This window comes from Ochotona curzoniae, unplaced genomic scaffold (genome assembly GCF_017591425.1).
Source record: "Ochotona curzoniae isolate NIBS_2020 unplaced genomic scaffold, NIBS_Ocur_1.0 contig_3502, whole genome shotgun sequence".
In the NCBI taxonomy this organism is placed as follows: domain Eukaryota; kingdom Metazoa; phylum Chordata; class Mammalia; order Lagomorpha; family Ochotonidae; genus Ochotona; species Ochotona curzoniae.
The window spans coordinates 146,586-165,898 of NW_024465886.1; the positions used below are offsets into that span (position 1 = coordinate 146,586).

Sequence of the window (19,313 nt, forward strand, 5' to 3'; positions counted from 1 at the left end):
TGTAAGCTTCTATTTTTCCCATGGCAAATGTTTTAGGAAACAAATCATACCTCAGATTTTATAGGGCTAATTAATGTATTCTAGGCTCCCCATTGTCCTAGATAGAGTAACAAAATATGACTCTCCTCCAAACAAAACCATCAGGCAGCTCAACCCTATACAGCATTCACACAAAGGCGTATGCTATTTGAGAGTGCTCAGAGGAGCAGCCCAGACACTGCTAACTTCCACAGGAACTTAACCTTCAGCACTGTGACACAGGGGCACACCCTCCCTGCCGAGGGCCCAGCGCCCTCAAGAGGCAGGAACAAACAAGACCAGGGAGTGATTCTCCACGTCAGCACTTCCATAATCACATGACCCTGAAGAGAAACAACAGCTCAAAGGCTTTCCTTTCTCTCATCAACACTCATCCACTGAGCCTGTCCTCCAGGCCAAGCTCTGCATTTCGCAATCAAGGATGACTGTGACAGGCCGAGTGTTAGCATGAAACTTCAGAAGGATTTCAGTTATTCACACTGCTGTTGAAGTAAAACATTCAGGTTGCCAGCAATTCACCAAAACATACGTAAGACAGCAGAGTCGGTACTCCCAGACTACACTGGACTAGGTGGTCCGGGATCTGCCTCATTCCTTTACCAATAAAATCAGCCACGCAGAACAAAGCACCGGAGGCAGGAAGCAGCGGCAAGGAGTGAGCTGGGAAATTCCAGCTGCCCTCCTGCCCTACTTAAGAAGAAATAGATGTGACTCATTATGTAAGGCACAAACAGATGTTGACTAGGCTAACAAAATCCCATGCAAAATCTGACCTTTCAAGGACCTTGCTTCCCCTTTCGGGAAAAATAAAACAGGTTATTATTTTTGGACATCCTAGATAACATTGTTATGTGCAACTGGTATAGAGGAATAGGTTTTATTTTTTTTAATGTGTTGTTTCTTAGGTCCTTGAAGTCGGCCTTGTTCTGTCTAGAGACGGCAAGCTACTCCTCAGAAGAACCCTGTGATCTGTCTTCAACCGTGTGCGTCTGTGGGGGCCTGCTCCTTGGAAAGAGAGAGGATTCCCCAGGAAAAACAGCACTCGCTGCCGGAAATGTTCCAGTGCCATTCTCCTGCCCAATTACTCTTTGCTTTTCATCTGCACTGTGGGCTGATGATAATCTAGCAGAGGGGATCAAGCCACAGGGGAAGGCAGTGGCTCTGCTCATCTCACTTCTTTAAGAACAAAAACTATTCAAAATTTACAGAATTACTGAGTGTGAATATGTACATGGAATGACAATATAAATTGAAGTTATTCTTGAGTCACACCTTGGTTATCAAGACCTGTCCTACAAAGATTATCACAAAACCACTGATAGAATAAAAGCAGGGGCTGGGCCTGTGGTGTAACAGGTTAAGCATTAACATCTCCTATAGGGGCCAGTTCAACTTCCAGCAGCTCCACTTCCCATCCAGTCCCGCGCTAATGAACCTGGAGAAACAGTGGAGATTGGCCCAAGAACACAAGCTCCTACACCCAAGTTGGAGACCTGGAAGAGGCTCCTGGCTCTTGGCTTTGGCAACCAAAAGAGGGGAATCTCTCTCTCTCTCTTCCTATTTTATCCCCTCCCTCCCTCTCAAATAACTCAATAGCAATAACATTCACCCTAATATTCATTTACTATATTACTTTGTAGGTACAAATAATGTCACATTTTCAATTAAAACTAAGAAACTCATTTTGGACTGTTGCTTCCTCCTTGAGTTGCCCAGTATGCCAGAATCCCTGAGTAGGTCTGAAAGTCATTCCTGGCTGCTCGACACTGTGGTGGCATTGTTACGCACGCCAGAACTGCAGACACCATGATATTTTCATTGTGTTTTGTCACTACAAGAGCACTCCCAGCTAGCGATGCTCAGATTGCCAAGTGGAATCACATGTCCTGTTGCTAAATGCCTTCTTCGAGGGTTACTCAGAAAGATGGCGCAGCACTGGGTACAGTGTAAAAACAGCAGTAGCAGAAAAGTGAGCATTGCAAAGACAGTGAGACAGCATGCCTCCCCTGCACACGACATGCAAGGTGCACTTACCGAGGCCGGTCTTAAGGATCTGCTGTCGTGTTTAAACGTCTCCTCCACTCCTTTAGGCCGCCTGACCTCTGATTTGTAAAGTCTGACTTACTCGGCTGAACATTTTCCATACGGAGAATTCTTGATCATGAACTTCACCTGGGACTTCATAAAATTTGTCACCTTGTGTCCCATCTCTAAAAGATATTACCCTAGGTTTAGTCAACAGACATACTTGCATACATCTGACCTTAGACTATGAAATGTATTTAAGCTCACAGGAAATCTTTCAGCATCGCCTTGGAGTAAGAAATCAGAAAGACACACTCCTAAAGACACCAAAGTGCCACTGATCACACCAGCAGCTGTTCAAAACCTCAGCTTCGAATCCAGAGTGGCTACCTTCAGGAAAGCGCGCGCGCGTGTGTGTGCACACGTGTGTGTGTGCGTGTGTGTGTGCGTGTGTGTACATCTTTGCTGAGCTCCAGAATCACTCAGCTCAACCAACAGGGTAACACTAGAAGCTGTGTGCATCAAAAAAGGCCACAATCTGAATTACACATTCACTGGAATTCTAAATAGTGAGAGAGCATCTGGCCTTCTCTAGCTCGTGAAACACTATTTTCTTCTCTTATTCGGCAAGCTTTATTAAGACACCATGCTTATAACACTGGTACAATTCTGTTGTTTTCTGACAGAGCATCGCTGGTTTGTGCTATTTCCTTTTCCAGCTACCCCACAGATAAGCTTTTACTGTAAGGCAACAAATTCCATGATCTGAAGCTTTAGATCCAAAAGCTAATTTTAATCCGGGTTATATCAATGCTGTTTCATTAAAGACAAAAAAATAGTTTGCAGAATTTTCGTAGATCAATAGAGTAGAAATAGAGAAGTGTTTGTAGTTTCCAAAGCAAGAGAAGCAAATTATCCTTCCCCTTTGAATTCTCTGATGTGATAATATAACAGTGGCTCCTGTTTAGAAAAAAGTATTGGAATAAAGGTCAGCTCTGTCAGATGACCAGAGGGGGAAAAAGTATTGGCTCAACTTACCATCAAGTATACCTGAAATATGATTCATTATGTAGTTTAGGAATGTACAAAGGTTGAATTTACAAAATAATTTATTTTGTATGGGTCCAGTCTGATATTATAAACAGATCAAAAGGACACGCTAGAGCCCTGGAAGGCCAGCTGCCCAAATGGCACGCATGCTGGGCACGGCAGAGAGGACCGAAGGTTTTGCTTTTGTTTATGCTTGGTTTTCTTTGACTCACAATGGAAGTGATCCTTCCGGTTCAGAAACAAGATGATACATAAACCTTGCCCAAGGTTTTAGAATAAGAGCGTAAAGCTTTTGATTTTGTTCCAGTAGCTGAGTAAAACTGCCCATGTCCTGACAAACAAGGGTTTTCCTTGAGGTAGAAATCAATCATCTACAGGAGATCCCAACTCCCACATCCTAGATAGTATTCAAAGCAGAAAATTCTAATCATGGTAAAATAAAACAAAACATTAGAGATGCCTTTAAGGCTTAGTGACACAGGTCCAGCACCAATGTCTGTTTTTAAGTAAAAGGGTGTCTTGAATAGATAAAGGATTGGATGCTTCTCATACCCTTAGCATCTCAGTACATTCCCAGCTTAGCAGTTAAACAATGACAGCATAGACCTATAAATGAAAAGGTTTTATTTTTCCGGGACCCTCTCACTAGCAACTGTGCTGAAAAGCAGCAGAAGATGGTCCAGTTATTTAGGCCATGACTCCCAAGTGGCAGACCTGGATAAAGCCCCAGGCTCCTGGCGTCAACCTGGCTCAGCCCTGGCCATTCGCACCATTTGGGGAGTGAATCAGCAGATGGAAGTTTTTCTTTCTCTCCGCCACGTCTCTTCTTCTCTTTTTGTCCCTCCCTCTCTGTAGCTTTGCTTTTCAAATAAATAATAATTTTTTAAAGTTCTATTTATTTTCAAAGTTTCAGAGAGAAAGGGAGAGACAAAGATTTTGTATCTACCTATACTTCTGCAACAGCCGGAGCTGGGTGAGCCAAAGCCGTGAGCCAGGTGCTCCATCTGACTCTCCCATGTGGGTGCCAGGGGCTCAACTATTTGAGTCATCTGTTGCTTTCTCAGGGCGTCAGCACAAGGCTGGAGCAGAAGCGGAGCAGCTGACGCGGGGACTGGCATCCACACGGGATGCCAGGGCTACAGCAGCAGGTTTTACAGGCTGCATCACAGTACCAGCCCTTCAAATCAACAAACCCTGAAGAAAAGGAAGGAAGGAAGGAGGAAAAGAGGAAGGGGAAAGAAAACGAATATTGGCTATAGCATTTTGATGACAATTTCTTCAAGACAAAATAGCAACAGTAAAAAAAAAGAGAGAGAGAGAGACAAATGCACAGCTTCATTGGTTAGCTTTCTTTTCTTCTTCTTTTTCTTAGATTTAGCTATTTTTATTGTTCAGAGAGAAGGAAATAGAGAAAGGTCTTCCATCCACTGGTTCACTCCCCAAATAGCCATAAACCAGCAGATGGAAGACCTTTCTGTCTCTCCTTCTCTTTGTAAATCTGTCTTTCCAATAATTTTTTTTTTAAAAAGGGAAAAACGGCTTCATAAAAGCACCACATCTTCAGTTCCATTTAACAGTAAGTGCCTCTAGTTCATTACTTCAACTTTCTGTCTTGCTAGGGAAGTAGACGTTTATTTAGCATCTCAGCAAGCCTATCTATCAGCTAAGACTACTATGAACATGGGTATTATTGTACGGTTGAGTTCTCTCTATTTAAGCAATGGAAGACATACTTTTAAATGTTCTTTAATGCAATTCTTAAGTTTCTAGAGGTTATTTTTCAAATATAACTGGTTCATTCGGTCACAGCCTTTAGGAAGTGTAATTTGGTAGAACCGATTGCAAGCTGAGATAAAGGAAGAAGGACAGTCGGTTCTTTCAGAGTCCTTCAGGGTACTGCATGTCGTTGCATGTCAGAAGGACCACGTGTTCAGCTTCAGCTCCTTCCCACATCCCTCTCAAGACAAGTGTGTGTGAATGCCGCCTTTGTCTCCTTGGACTTTCAAAGAAAAACAGCAACAGCTAGAAAGTCTTTCAGGGTGATTAACCAAATCTGTGACATCATTTCACTCCAGTGACTCATGTTACGGTGTACTTCAGGACTTACTGTATTTTCTCATTTGAGATTTTTCACAGCCCAGTGAGATAGACAGAGAAAGAACTTCTAATGCTGTTTCTATTAAACAATGAAGAAAAACACGCCAGACAGGGTTGGGGCTGTGGTTCACTGGTTTAAGCCACGGCTTGTGATGCCAGCACCCACACTGCAGCGCCCGTTTGAGTCCCAGCTGCTCTGCTTACAAGCGAGGTCCCTGCTGTTGAGCACGGGAAGACAGTCAATGATGCCCCACACACTCAGGACTCTGCCTCTCCCATGGACGACCCTGTGGGAGTTTCAGGCAGAGAACTGTTCCTCGCCCCCTTTCCTTTCTGTATACAAACAGCTGGGTTGCATCCACAGGTCCACACAGCCTTGCTGGACTTGATGAGCACTCTTCCAAATCTAAAGCTTTTTTCTTCAGTCTGGGGTGACCCCAGCTTCACATGATTCAGGCTACTCTACTCCTACCACTCAGAGGATGAAAGAAGGTTTTCCACTTGCTTCTATGTCGCTTTCAACTCCAGCCACCAACAGACACACACATCCTGCCAGATCCTGTGAACAGCGGATCCCAGCTGTTGGAAAGTGGCCACAGATCATGCAAAACTCAGCTTTCACTTACAATCTCTCACATTTGAGAAACACAATGATTTCTCATATACAATCAGTTCTACGTATCCATGACTTTTGCATCAGTAGATCCAAGGAACTATGAACAACACACTTAAAAAAAAAAAATGTATCCAGGTCTCAGCATAATGGCTCAATTGGCTAATCCTCCCCCTGCGAGCGCTGGGATCCTACATGGGCACCAGTTCGTGTTCAAGCTACTTCACTTCTTACCCATAACCCTGCTTATGGTCTGGGAAAGCAGTGGTGGATGCCCCAAAACCTTGGGATCCTACATTCACATGGGAGACCTGGAAGCAGCTCCTGGCTCTTGACTTTGGATGGGCTCAGCTCCGGTCACTGCCGTCATTTGGGGAGTGAACCAGCAGATGGAAGACCTCTTCCTCTGTCTCTCTTTTGCTCTGTGAATCTGTCTTTCCAATAAAAATGAACAAATCTTAAAAAGACAATGTATCTGTACTGAGCATGTAGACTTCCTGTCTTGCATTGTTGCCTATGCAATGCAGTGTAATAACTATTTACATAGCATTTACACTGTGCTTATTATCCAGAGATTATTTAAAGTATGTGAGAAGACAGATGAGCATGGACTATTGCAATTAGTATCTAACCTTTTTATGCAAGACTTGAGCATCCATGGATTTTGGTGTTCACGGGGAATCCTGAAACCAAACCCCAGTGGATATGAGGGACAACTAATCTGTGTATATGAACACAACAGCAAATCACTATCCACATTGAAATGGAAGAAAATGTAACAGTGGAGCCGTCTGAACTGTTGGATGGAGAAGCCCCCATACACAACTCCTTATTATGTAGCCACACAGTGCCCTGCACTGTAGCAATCATCTCTCTGTACTTGTATTTGTAGGGTGGGAGAGGCTACGGTGCAGTTACAGTGGGGAAGAACACTGCTCAGCTTGTTCCATGTAGAATCCCCCCTCATTGTGTCTGTCCGAGGATTACAAGCAGAGAACAGTCGGTCTATCTCACTGGGTGCTGGGTTCCCCAACAGCAGCAAAGACATCTTTAAGGTAGAAAAATATGCCTTCTAGAGCCTTCTATCTATTCTTTCATTTCCTGCAGGAAGTATGTCACTGAAATCCTTAAGTATATATTTTAAGTCAATTTGTTGCTTCCATATCCCAAGAGGAAATTCGGAAGCCTTAGAGAAGGGGAACAAGTAATTGAATAACCATCAGTAATAATTTTACCTTTATACATAATTTATTAAAATTGTCATGTGAATTCAGAGTTCACTCATAAATATTCATCACACTGGTGATTGGCATCAGATGAACAGCAACTAAGATGCAGATGTAGAAAACTAGGTTATCTGCTTGGACTCACGAGTTTAACCTTCCTTCATGTTTGCAGGAGCTAGAGAAGGTGAAGAGTTCTTAATTGATACTTCATCAACACTTAACATGCCCAGTTGAAGTTTAATGTTTGGGGGTGCACACACATGATGGTGTACATACTACAGAGTGAGCAAGTTCAAGAACTCTTCCATTCAGATACATTAGGAAAGAGTAGGTTGTAGCCTGAAGGGTCTACAGCCCAAGATAACGAGAAGACACACGCTACATGGAAGGCTTGATCACATGCGGAAGGCTGACCCAACCCAAAACGACTCACCCTACATTTCTATCAGTAACTGCTAGAGCGGTAGCCATAGCAGCTGCAGCACATACTCCTAAGGTCACTTGCTCTACTTTTTTCAACATGGTGAAGGAATCAATCTCACAGTTTTTGCTAAACTCTACCTAGGCACCTCAATACATGAGCGTTTAATTTTGCTGCCAGCAAGAAAGGATGCGATTGTTTCATGGCAGCAAATTCTGTAGGAGAATTGTGGGATCACCTCTGTGGGACTGCAGCACCCAATGGGTTCCACAGAGAGCTAAGGGTGCTGATGGGCCAAACCAGGCTACACGACAGAGCTCACCTGACAGCAACGCTGCCCCAACACTCGTGGAAGCTGGGGCTGGGAGGAGGCTGCAGCACCTGCCCGCTCATGTAAAGGCTGGGAGCGAAGGTAGACCATGCCAAACAGAGCAGCCCGTAACAACTAGAGCCAGATGAGGCTGAAGCAATGCAGGAACTCGGGCCAGGTGTAGTGGAGGACCAGGGAGCCGGAGCCGTCACTGCTGACTCCCCGGTCCTGCAGTAGGAGAGGAGCCCAGGCACAAAGCTGGCACTCCCACGTGGCACCCTAACTGCTGTGCCAAGCATGTGTCCTAATTATATAGCTGGTTTATCAACATTACGGTAATTCCTTAGAAAACAGTGAAGCAGTGTTGCCAAAAAAAGACTACATGGCAAATATGGAAACAGTCCTGACACACAGGCACATTAATCCTGCCCAGATGTTAGCAGCCAGCAAGTCATAAGCTGGCAGCTTCGTTTCATATCTATATAAATTGCACAGAGATTTTCAGGGATGGAGACCAAGTGATCGTCAAGTTTGTCTCAGTCATTGTACCTTACTCAACGTCTTTTTACACAACTCTGGTTCAGAAAATATTTACTCAGGTTCGTACAGAGAAGACGCCCCAAGTCCTGGCGATGCTAGCACCGCTACCGCTCCATGTCTCTCTCATTCCAAAGTGTGAACCAAGTTCATGCACGTTGCCACCCCTCAACCAAAGTTACAACATGAGCAGGCGGGCTTTTCAGAGGCTGTGACACAGCAAGCAGTGCAAGTCAACCCAGCTGTCACTTCGTCTGCTGTGCTATGCACAAAACGCTGCAGGACTTCTCACACACTGGCCAGTGTGTACGTACATAGCCAAGCACCAACGGGATTGTCTCCACTCACAGAGATGTAAACGACGCAGCGGACGAAGAACATGGCTAGGGCAAGGCAGGAAATGGAAACTGCTGCCCGATCGTGAAGCAGTTTGAAGACAGAACACCACCCTAAACAGGACTGGTAAATCCTTCTGTCACCATTCTTTTTTTTTTTTTTCTATTTCTTTTAAGATTCATTTTATTTTTATTGAAAAATCAGATATACAGAAAGAAGAAGAGAGAAAGATCTTCCGTCCGATGATTCACTCCCCAAGTGACCACAATGGCCGGAGCTGAGCTGAACTGATCCGAAGCCGAGAGCCAGGAGCCTCTTCTGAGTCTCCCACACGGTGCAGAGTCCCAAAACTTTGGGCCGTCCTCGACTGCTTTCCCAGCCACAGGCAGGGAGGTGGATGGGAAGCGGGGCTGCCGGGATTGGAGCCAGCACCCTTATGGGATTCTGGTACGCTCAAGACGAGGACTTTCACCACTAGGCTCTCGTGCAGAGCCTGAACTTTGTTATTTTCTAAAGCAAGTCAGGTAAAACCTCTTGGCGGCAGCAGGAGGGGGTTCAGAACGTGCTGTCAGTGGGCCGCATAGACACAAAATGATCTGATCCGGCCCCTCAGATCCGGTGAATCTGCAGGCTAATATTGAAACTGATAATCTTGTATGGCCAACACATAATGTTATAAATATCTAATGGGCCTTATCAGAAAAAGGTTCTACACCCTTGCTAGTTAGAATGATACTGATTATAGGAGACCCTGCAAATCCTAAGGTTCAAGGTCACTTGAAGAGCTTTGATTAAAATTTTCTGAGTGAAATTTGTACCTCCCTAATAATATTAATTTTGTCACTTTCCTTGAATTTTAGGACTCCTTTTTTTTTTAAATTGTGAAAATCTGAGCAGTGGTCCTATCACCCCTCCGGCTCAGAGCTCAACATTGTGCGAGCTGTCAGTCAAGTGGAATCCTAGGAACACCAACTGGCCCCACTTGGCAGTGACACCGAGTGTAGACGGAGTAACCACGCTGTGCACCTGTCTTCTCGGACAGCCCGACGGAATCTGAAAGATAGCTTCCTCATTTTTCCTACACATCCTCTTCGCTGTCTCACTCAGCAAATACAAATTTCACCTAAGGGAAACTGATAAGCAGAGGCTCTTTCATTCAGCATAAAATTCATCCACAAGAATCTGCTGTTTGTTTGTTCCTAATAAATCCCTAATGCACTCATTAAGCCACAGGGTCTTATTCAGTGTCTTAACTTGAGCCTTTTAAGGAAATGAGGTGTACTCGTGTACCTCAGTGTTGAAAACGCAATGTGGCACAAAGCAGCCCTGGATATAGAAATATGTAGAACGCACTTTTGTTTTTAACTACAACAAAAATGGTGACTATTATGAGGTGGGAAGACAGGAAAGAAACACTCCCTCTCCACAGAAACATTGTTTCTTGGCCTCTTCCCCACAGAGGCACCCTCGGACTTCATCCAGCAGCTGAAATGGGTGGAGTGCCTCTTTGCCAGTCGCCACAGCTTTAACACTACAAGACTTATCTTTTAGACACCTCAGCTCCTTCCATCCTTCCAGCCAATGGTGAAAGCGATGTTTAAAACGCCATCACCTTAATGTAATGAAGATCACTGCAAATTGGACTCAACCTCACTATCGGCTGAGTGTGTGATGCTGACCCCATCAGCATGTCCACAACTTCCCACAGTTTGTTTTTCGTGTCTCTCCAATGAACAAGGTACCTGGAGAAATGGAAGCAGATGGGCTCAGGCCACTGCCACTGGCAAGCCCTCCTTTGCCTGAAAAGGACTGCATCTTACCTCTAGTTTGCTCTCTGTAATTTATTTTGTTTTGTTTCCCATTATTTTGACTCATATTGTTAGTGAATTTCAGTTTCAATCTTTTGTTTGGGTTTTTCACCTTGCGTTTCATGCATACTTTGTTTCCAAATGCAAACATAAGGACAAGTTCTGAAACTTTATGACTCATAAGTGTACTACGCTCTGCCCCTCCACACCTCCAGCTCACCCAGAGTGCTCCACACCAAGGGAGGAACCTCCCGCGGCTCACGCCAGTAATTGACGCTCATCAACTTGCTCAGATTAATGGAAAGCATAATGCACAAAGAATCTGTTCGCCAGAGGATCATTATTGGCATTCCTTAGAGATGCACAGAACTAGCCTGATGGCTGCTACTCCAAAAACAGCGGCTGTGTTTTACAATCTTTCCTGACAGTCCATGAATAAGGTCTGTTAGACACTAGACTATGAACACCTCACTGACAACACGACAGAAACAGCTCTGGATGCAGGTGCCTGCTGCGCTGCTTCCACCAGCCAATGGTAGCGGTTTCTTGGAGCAGTAGAAACTTTTACAACATGAAGCAGTTCCAGGAAGGAATCTGAGTGGGCTGACAATTCACGCATCCTCGGGAGGAGGCCTGGAGATGGCCTCTTGCCTTTCTACCCAGAGTTTTGTTCTCCTAACATTCTAAACACTGTTATTCTCACATCTCAGAAACAAACAAGATGTTTGGTGCCTCTGCCCACAGCTTCTCTTCAAACTGCTTTAAACTTTCTTCTAGATAACTCTTAAGGCAGGGACACAAGTTTAAGTTTAAGCTTCTTTATTCACATTAATTCTTTGAAGCCCATATCAGTTATAGAGTAAGCATAGCTGGCATTCAAGAAAACTTCCAAGCCAAATACAGCCTTGGGGCTGAAAGACAACACTATCTGCTCTTCAGAGTGACAAGGAAGGATCAATCCTTGACCTTAAGTGAACTACTCCCCATCCCCGTAAACATTAAAGTCTGGCAGCTGCGTGTTTGCGTGATAAACCCCACCCCCTCAACCACATGCCATGTTTGTAGGAACTCAAGGACGCTTCCTGTTTGAGGCCGTGACCCAAGGCCTGAAATGATTCCTTAGGCTGAGTTAGATCAACAATACCCGCTTGTGGGGCTGGCTCTCCAACAGTACTTTTTCTTAAACAATTTTTGCTGTACCTGCCACCCCACATTCAGAAAGCAAACCTGGGAAAAGAGCAGCAAGAAAGCTGAGTGAGCTCGCTGGGCTCAAACGCCCCTGCTTGGCCTGCTGACTGTTGGCCCAGCTGGCCCTCCAATGCCCGTCTGTCTGCGCCCAACTCCCCTCACTCACACGTGTGACTTCAGGAAGTCTGTGCAACAACACCTGAGAGACAGCGAAGTGTCTCCACAGCACACACTTTGCATGAATGTTCTGAAAAACTTGTGTGTAGGATTTTAAAGTGTTCTCTCTAGCAGCACTGGGTGAAACAGAGAATTACAATGATAAGCGGTGACCTCCCTTACACGTAAAAAAATCAAACATCCAGGACTGTCAGAAAAGGAGAGAGAACTGTGCACGAACTATCGAAAAGCCGCACAGAGGCAGAGGCGTCACAGGGGTCAACTCATCTTGAAGAAGGTGTTTCCCTGGTTAGCTCATTCAGAAAGGGCAACTGAACTCATTTAAACCAAAATAGCCAACCCAGAACAGAAACAGATCATCTGTTTTTATCCACATAATTACTAGGATAATTACCACTCCTCCTCTTAGTTGATTGACATGTACTTTTACATATGCATATACTTTTGCATTAATGAACAAGTGCAGCCTAAGGTCAATATTTATGGTCGGACACTTTCCAGAGGCAAGAAGAGATAAGAAAACAAAGGCTGTGTTTCAAATCCAAGCTGTTCATTTTCATGATATGAAATGTAAGAAAACCTGTTAAAAAAAAAAAATCTATGCTGTTAATTATACTTACATTGAGTGAGCTCTTTAAATATGGTAAGAACCTCTTTATTAGAAAATAACAACAAAATAATAGATTGATAAATGAACAAAAGTTCATACTATGATTTCATTTCAAGCTACTTGTAAGGATAACACAAGACTGACAAATGCCCTTCTCCACATCTGTGAAAACCTGAAGGAACTTCCAGCATTCTCAGGGTATCCGAAGCTGTTCCTGCTATTCCAGTATGACTCTACACACAGGCTCACGCAAGGAGCCAAGCAATTAGAGCCCGCAGGAAGAAGCCTTCCCCCAGCCTTGGCCCTTGGCTGAGCCATCCCGAGAACTCCTCCAGGAGTTCCTGCCGGTGAAGCTGCAGAATCAGTGAGCAGCCCACCAAGGGTGGGAGGTTGGCATAGCAGTTGGAAATCCGCCTAGGACAGCGGCCCAGACAGGACCTGGGATTCCAGCTTTCTGCAGCGTGCACCCAGGGAGGCTGCCGGTGATGGGACAAATGCTCGGTCCCTCTCGTCCAAAATGAGACCTGCAGTGAGTTCATGGACTTCGTCCTGCCCCAGCTATGGGACAGTTAGGGAGAGAACCAGCAGATGGAAGATCTCTCATTCTCTCTCGCTCTCTCCTTTTCTCAACATCTCTCCCTCTCTCCCTCCCTCTCTCCTTTCCTCTGAATCTCTCCAAACCACCTGTCAAATAAAATAAAAATAAATGAATAAACAAATGGATAAAGTAAGCTTCGGAGTTTTCTCCAAAATAACGCCCTCAAAATAAAGAATCAGGAGAAGTCAAGTTTGAAATAAACAGCCGTGATGAGAATGAGGCAGTTAGAACATACTGACCCCAGTTACGTCTGAAGTTCCTCCTTCACTCCAGTCAGTTTTTGAACTGAGCTTGAAGACCTGATTTTGTTAAATCACATTTTTAAAGATAATATAGAAATCTGTTTTTATATTTGCTGACTTATAAATATTTGCAACAAAGTTAATTTTGCAAAGCACCATTCTGAGAAATCAAAACACATCTGTGGAAACAGTAACCGGTTGTGGGATGTGTCAACTGCACACAGCTGTGCCTGGTACTTGCCCAGCCACCAGCACTCCACAGCCCTGAAAGTCGTGGGCATTGCAAGGTGACTTGGCCAAACCTCAGTCATCAAATCCCCATGAATTTTATCAGCTTATTGTTTTGTAGATATTTTCCAGTCAAAAACTTTTATTATAACTTACAGTACCAGGAATGTAGGAAACAGAGTTCTAAAGGAGGCTTTCATGCTTATTATAACATGAAGTTCAAAAAAAGAAAAGTCCATTTAAATACTAAAAATTACGTATGCAATCTAGAACTTACAGAAAGTGAAAAACGAATGTTCTCTTTTCCCAAACTTTGCTTATTCTCCTAATCAACAGCTTACAGAGGTCAGTCCCGCCCCTGTGTGACGTTAGGCAATCCCTTAGCAGTCAGCAGGCTAGGGTATAGCCATGATCGCAAGCTTATCAACGTGCACTATTCCATAATAATTTTTAAGAAGGTACAATTGGGAGAGGAGTGAACAAACATCATATGCTCTCTCTGAGATAAGGCATCATTCATGCAAAACACAAAAATAGATATATAGGTAAACATGTATAGATGCACAGTGGGAAGCGAAGATACAATGCAATATGCACCTCCACCCCCAAATCGAGGGAGGACTCACAACGACATTGTGACATCTACCTTGACAACACGATACTAGATTTTCTACCATTGCCTAGACCTACAATGTCATGATATACTTAAATAGCAGAATGTTGCACGTGTGACTGTAGCTGGAGGATTATACGATTACAATAATATGGGGGAAATAGTGGAGACGAAGAGCATGGGAAGGAGGAAGCAGAGGTGGAGCAGGAATCCCTACACCTGCAAAGCCGGATCATGGAAAATAACAATTAAAAAAAAAAAGTGGATGACTTGAATTTCATACTATTGTATTAAGTCTTGCGTAATAGCCAAGCTAAAAGAAGTTCTCGAAAGTCAACAAAGTCATTAATGAACCAGAATGTCAAGAGGTGCGAGCTGCTGTGTTGATTTTCTGTTAGACACAAATATCTACGGAAAATAATTCTTCAGGAAAAAAATGTCTAACAGCCAAATGCATAGTCACTGAGAACTAGGGGTGTACAATTTACCCAGACATGGGGGCCAGCCAGCAGGGAAGGCTTCTTGGAGCCGGACGACCGTGTGCAAGTGGTACGACTCCACCCTTCACAAACAGCAGCTTCATTATCCCCTGGGGTCCGCCGGAACGCTCTCAGGGTTCTGAGGACTGGGAGGCACTGTTCAAAGGAAGCTAAAGGAAAGGGCTCTTACGCCCAGCCTAAATCATTCTAACGGGTTTGAGTCATTCAGTTTCTTTCCTAGATCTCTACGTTAAAATATGCTCTGTGTGTGTGTGAGAGAGAGAGAGAGATTCTGCTTTCAAAATAAGAAGCTCTCCTTTGTAGCAGGATGATTTGGGGTAACTCCCTTAACCCCTTTGAACCTTGACTTATCTTTCTAGAAAGAATGACATTATTTGCTTTTCAGAACTATTGTAAGATTAAAAGAGGACTTAAACACAATAAAGCTTAAACAAGAATGACTTTTGGATAAAAACTGTTAACAATTTATTAAAATGCGGGCCACAAAGATGAGTTGGCAAGAGAAATCAACAAGCAAGTTTGAAAACACTCCAGTCTTCCCTGTTATGGCTTGAGGCTCAAGGAGAATACATGCAACGAGGGCAGGGAAGCACACGGGAGCTGGATCAGGTCCTTACAGAACTGAAACTCCAGGGGAAAACAAGGAGGAGAGCTCTGCCAGCAAATGCCTGCGCACCGGAAGCCAGGGCCGCGCCTGTTCTGGCAGAGGTGAAGTCACAGGGTGACACCTGTTTGAGGAAGAGGTGGTTTTGCCTGTGAATTCTGTTTCCTTTCATAGCCGTGACTTTAAAAAAAAATATGGCAAGTCACATTGTAAAGTCTTCTTTCTCAATTCGTGGGATGTTCGAGATTTTTTAAATTGAAGTCCATTGTTAAGAATGGGTGGTTAGAACTCCTACATGCTACAGATGAATAAGCTTGAGTCCACAAAGACCAAGTTAAGTAACCAAGTCAGAGCAGGGCCAAAACATGAAGTCATCTGTTATGCTCTTCCTGCTTTGCATGACCTGCAAGTTCTCTTTTTCTGAGTCACCTGGAAATACCCTTTAAGCATTGAATGTCTCTACTAGACAAAGAAAAAATTCAAATTACAGTTGAAAAATGTCTAAAATAATCTGGATTTATATTTTTCCATGGCCTTTTTCCTTTTGCCTTTTTCCACTCTGCTTTTTCCCTCTGGAGATTTTAATCTCTACTAGAGCACAAAGCTTTCTTGAACTGCTAATTTATTGCCTCACAAGCAAATTCAAATATTCCAGACTAACAACTTCCCTCATTTGTTGATTCATTTGTTTGTTCGTTCCTTCCTTCCTCCATATTTCTTCCTTTCCTGGTTTTCATGTGGCTTCCTAAGACCCTGGGCTTAGACTTAGCAGACCCAGCTTGACCAAGGATTCTCTGGTGACCAAGTGTGGCAAAGAGCTGAAGCAGCACTAGGAATGTGGCCGTTTCAGCAGGATTTTGATACAGATGAACAACTAACAGGGCCTCCCTAACGCCTCGGCTCGATGGGTCCATTTCCCAGCAGCCTACAGGAGAGTCAAAATTACAGTCAGGAAAACACAAAAGGAAAGCACAAGAGGGAAGAAGGAGTCAGGCAATATTTCCTATACACTTACAACGTGGGCTGACATAAAAGAACACAGTTTATGAAACGATGCAGTGATGGCATTTTCTTTACATGGTTTTCATTCAGTAGCTACAGAAAACCTCAATCAAATGAAGGTTTAATAATATCTACTAGGGAGTCTTATCTGAAATATTTAATTTTACGTAATCATCACAACAGCCCTACAATCATGCTTTTAGTAACCCTGCTCTTACAATTTTTTTTTAAAAAATTGTCCAAAAATTTAAGTTTGCTCAAGATCACGCAGATAGTATGTGGTGGAACTTGACTTAGGAAACATGTCTGTCACATGCCGTGGTCCCTAAATGTCCTTGTAGCCCAAGAACAGACATTTTAAAACTTTTTCTGTGTCTCTATTTCCCTCTGCCTCCTTCTGTCTCTCTCTCTCTCACTCTCTTTCTCTCTCTCTCCTTTTGTCCCTCCATCCCTCTTTCCCTTCAGATAAAAAAAAACACAAACTATCAAGAAATAAAAAGTAACATGTTAGATATCAGTCAGGAACAGGGAGGAGAGCTCTCTCTTCGCTTATTGGAAGTTGGGATGCTGGGAGTTTTACCTGGATTCTAATTTCTGCAGTTCATCAGGTTTTCCCACAGAGTTGGCCCTCCTGAGTCTCTCACCCACACCCACACCTTGGATCTCTGCAGATTCACGGCACTGACCGCAATCCCCTCTCCGCTCCTGGCCTCCGGTCAGCACTCCCCGTCATCCGACCTGCCCAGCTGGGATCTGCTGTCCTTATCTCTGTGGGTGCTGACAGCTCCGAGGGCCCACTCTGCACACTGCATGACCCTAGGGCAAGAGTAAGTGTCGAGATGACAACAAGCAGCAGTGATGAGGAAAGGGGCTTGCGGATGGAAGATCTCTCCCTCTGTAATTCTTGCTTTTGAATAAATAAATACATCTTGAAAAAAATAATAAAAAGAACAACTGACGTGAGACAGAAAGCAGCGCCAAGCCCGGTTACAAAGTTGAATGAGGAGAACCTGACTGATAAGCTGGCAGACTCTGAGCTGCCACTGGTGAGGCCTGGGTCCCAGCTACCATGTGATTGGACTTTGGCTAAGCAGATGCTGATCAATGTCCAAGGAATTTCTCTAAGTGTCTTCCTTTGTTCAACTATGTGGAATTCTCACTTTTGTTCTTCAGCCCCTCTCAGAGAGTAAAATAGAAATATCAAGCAATTGGTTAGAATTGCGAGACTAGAATTTATAAAACTGGTCTACATGAGATTATCCACATTAAGTTGTGATTCAATTCCATGAAGCCAGATGAATACAGATGAATAGCAGAGACAAAAATCAGAATTTATCAACACAAACTTGGATGCATTTATATCCTGTTCAATAAATGTTAGAGACAGCCAGGAACGTGGACTAAGCTAGGATACAACAAACTGAACTAAAATTCAAAATGCAGTGACCCGGGCTAAAGTCCCAGGTCACTAAGTGGAAGTTAAATTGTTACCTGACATTCCCGAGACATCGAGAGAGAGAGAAAGAGAGAGAGAGAGAAAGAGAGAAAGAGAGAGAGAAAGAGAGAGAGAGAGAGAGAGAGAGAGAATAGCCAGATTTCCCAAATAGGCCAATCTAACTGGCATAATAAGTGAAGATTCCTCTACCTGAATGCATTAACTATGGCATTTTTCTGTTGTCCTGTCTCCCTTTCTCTGGCTTACAAGTTAACTGCAATAAGCTGCTGTGAGCATAGATGTACAGCTATCTCCTTGAGATCCTGCTTTCATTCATCCGGATATATTCTCGGACACAGAAGTACTGGTTCACATGGCAACCATAATTTTTGGAAGAAATGGCATATTGTTTTCCACAAGGCCTTATGCCATTTCACATTCCTGCCAATAGTTCACAAGGATTCCAATTTTTTCACACCATTGCCAACACCTGCTGTTTCCTGTTTTGTAGAAAACAGACCTAATGGATGTGAAGTAGGATCTCGTGGTTTTGATTTGCCTTTTGCTGATAGAAGAGTCGCTGAGTATCTTTTCGTGCGCTTATTGGTCCACTGTCTATCTCCACGAATAAAATGTTATTCGAGTCCAATGCCTGCTTTTGAATCAGGTTAATTGCTGTTGTTAAGTTGTAGGGGTTCTTCATATGTTCTGGATACTCACCCTTATCAGACACATAATTTGAAAACACTTTTCCCATTCTGAAGGTTATATTTTAATTGTATTGTTTTCTTTTCTTTTTTTTTTTAAAGATTTATTTTTATTATTTTTTCATTGGAAAGGCGGATATACAGAGAGGAGATACAGAGAGGAAGATCTTCCGTCCGATGATTCACTCCCCAAGTGAGCGCAATGGGCTGATGCTATGCCGATCCGAAGCCAGGAGCCTCTTCCGGGTCTCCCACATGGGTGCAGGTTCCCAAAGCTTTGGGCTGTCCTCGACTGCTTTCCCGGGCCACAGGCAGGGAGCTGGAAGGGAAGCGGGGCTGCCGGGACTAGAACCGGCGCCCATATGGGATCCCGGGCGTGCAAGGCGAGGACCTTAACCACTTGCGCCACCGTGCCGGGCCCTGTATTGTTTACTTTGATGAATATATTTTTATTGTGATATATCCCAGCTTACGTATGTTTAAAATTTTTCTATCTTTGCCTTTTTTATATCACATCTGAGAAACTGCTATAAACTGTCATGAAGCTATAGTTTGCTAATTTAAAAAAATTCATTAGTTACAACCTATACCACAGAATTCACCTATAACGTTACATGTAGTTCAATGATTCTCATTAAATTGTTACAGTGATATAAACATCATCACACTCCAGTGTGCTCATCACTCCAAAATGATTCTTGTGCTAAGTGCAGTCTTTCTTACTACTCTCCCCGTTTCCAAACCATCAAGATTCGTTTACCCACTTATCTGTGCCAGACGAAATTTTAAAATTCTCTTTCTTTAGAAAACTAGCATGTCACAGAATTGAGACTCGGAGGAAAAACATGTCATTAACCCCCCTCTCCTCCACATTGCGTGTTATGTATTCTCTACAGATTTTTTTTTTCTCATCAAGTTTTATATCTTATTTTATTTTTATCATAATC

General features: G+C 43.6%; 1 long non-coding RNA gene across 1 annotated transcript in view; it reads right to left on the reverse strand.

Annotated features, from left to right (window-relative positions):
* Positions 1-15,064: 15,064 nt before the first annotated feature.
* LOC121156991 overlaps positions 15,065-19,313 on the reverse strand; it is a 32,158-nt gene continuing 27,909 nt past the window's right edge. The window contains exon 2 of the long non-coding RNA XR_005883968.1: positions 15,065-15,346. This is a non-coding gene — a long non-coding RNA (uncharacterized LOC121156991). The remainder of the gene's footprint in view (positions 15,347-19,313) is intronic.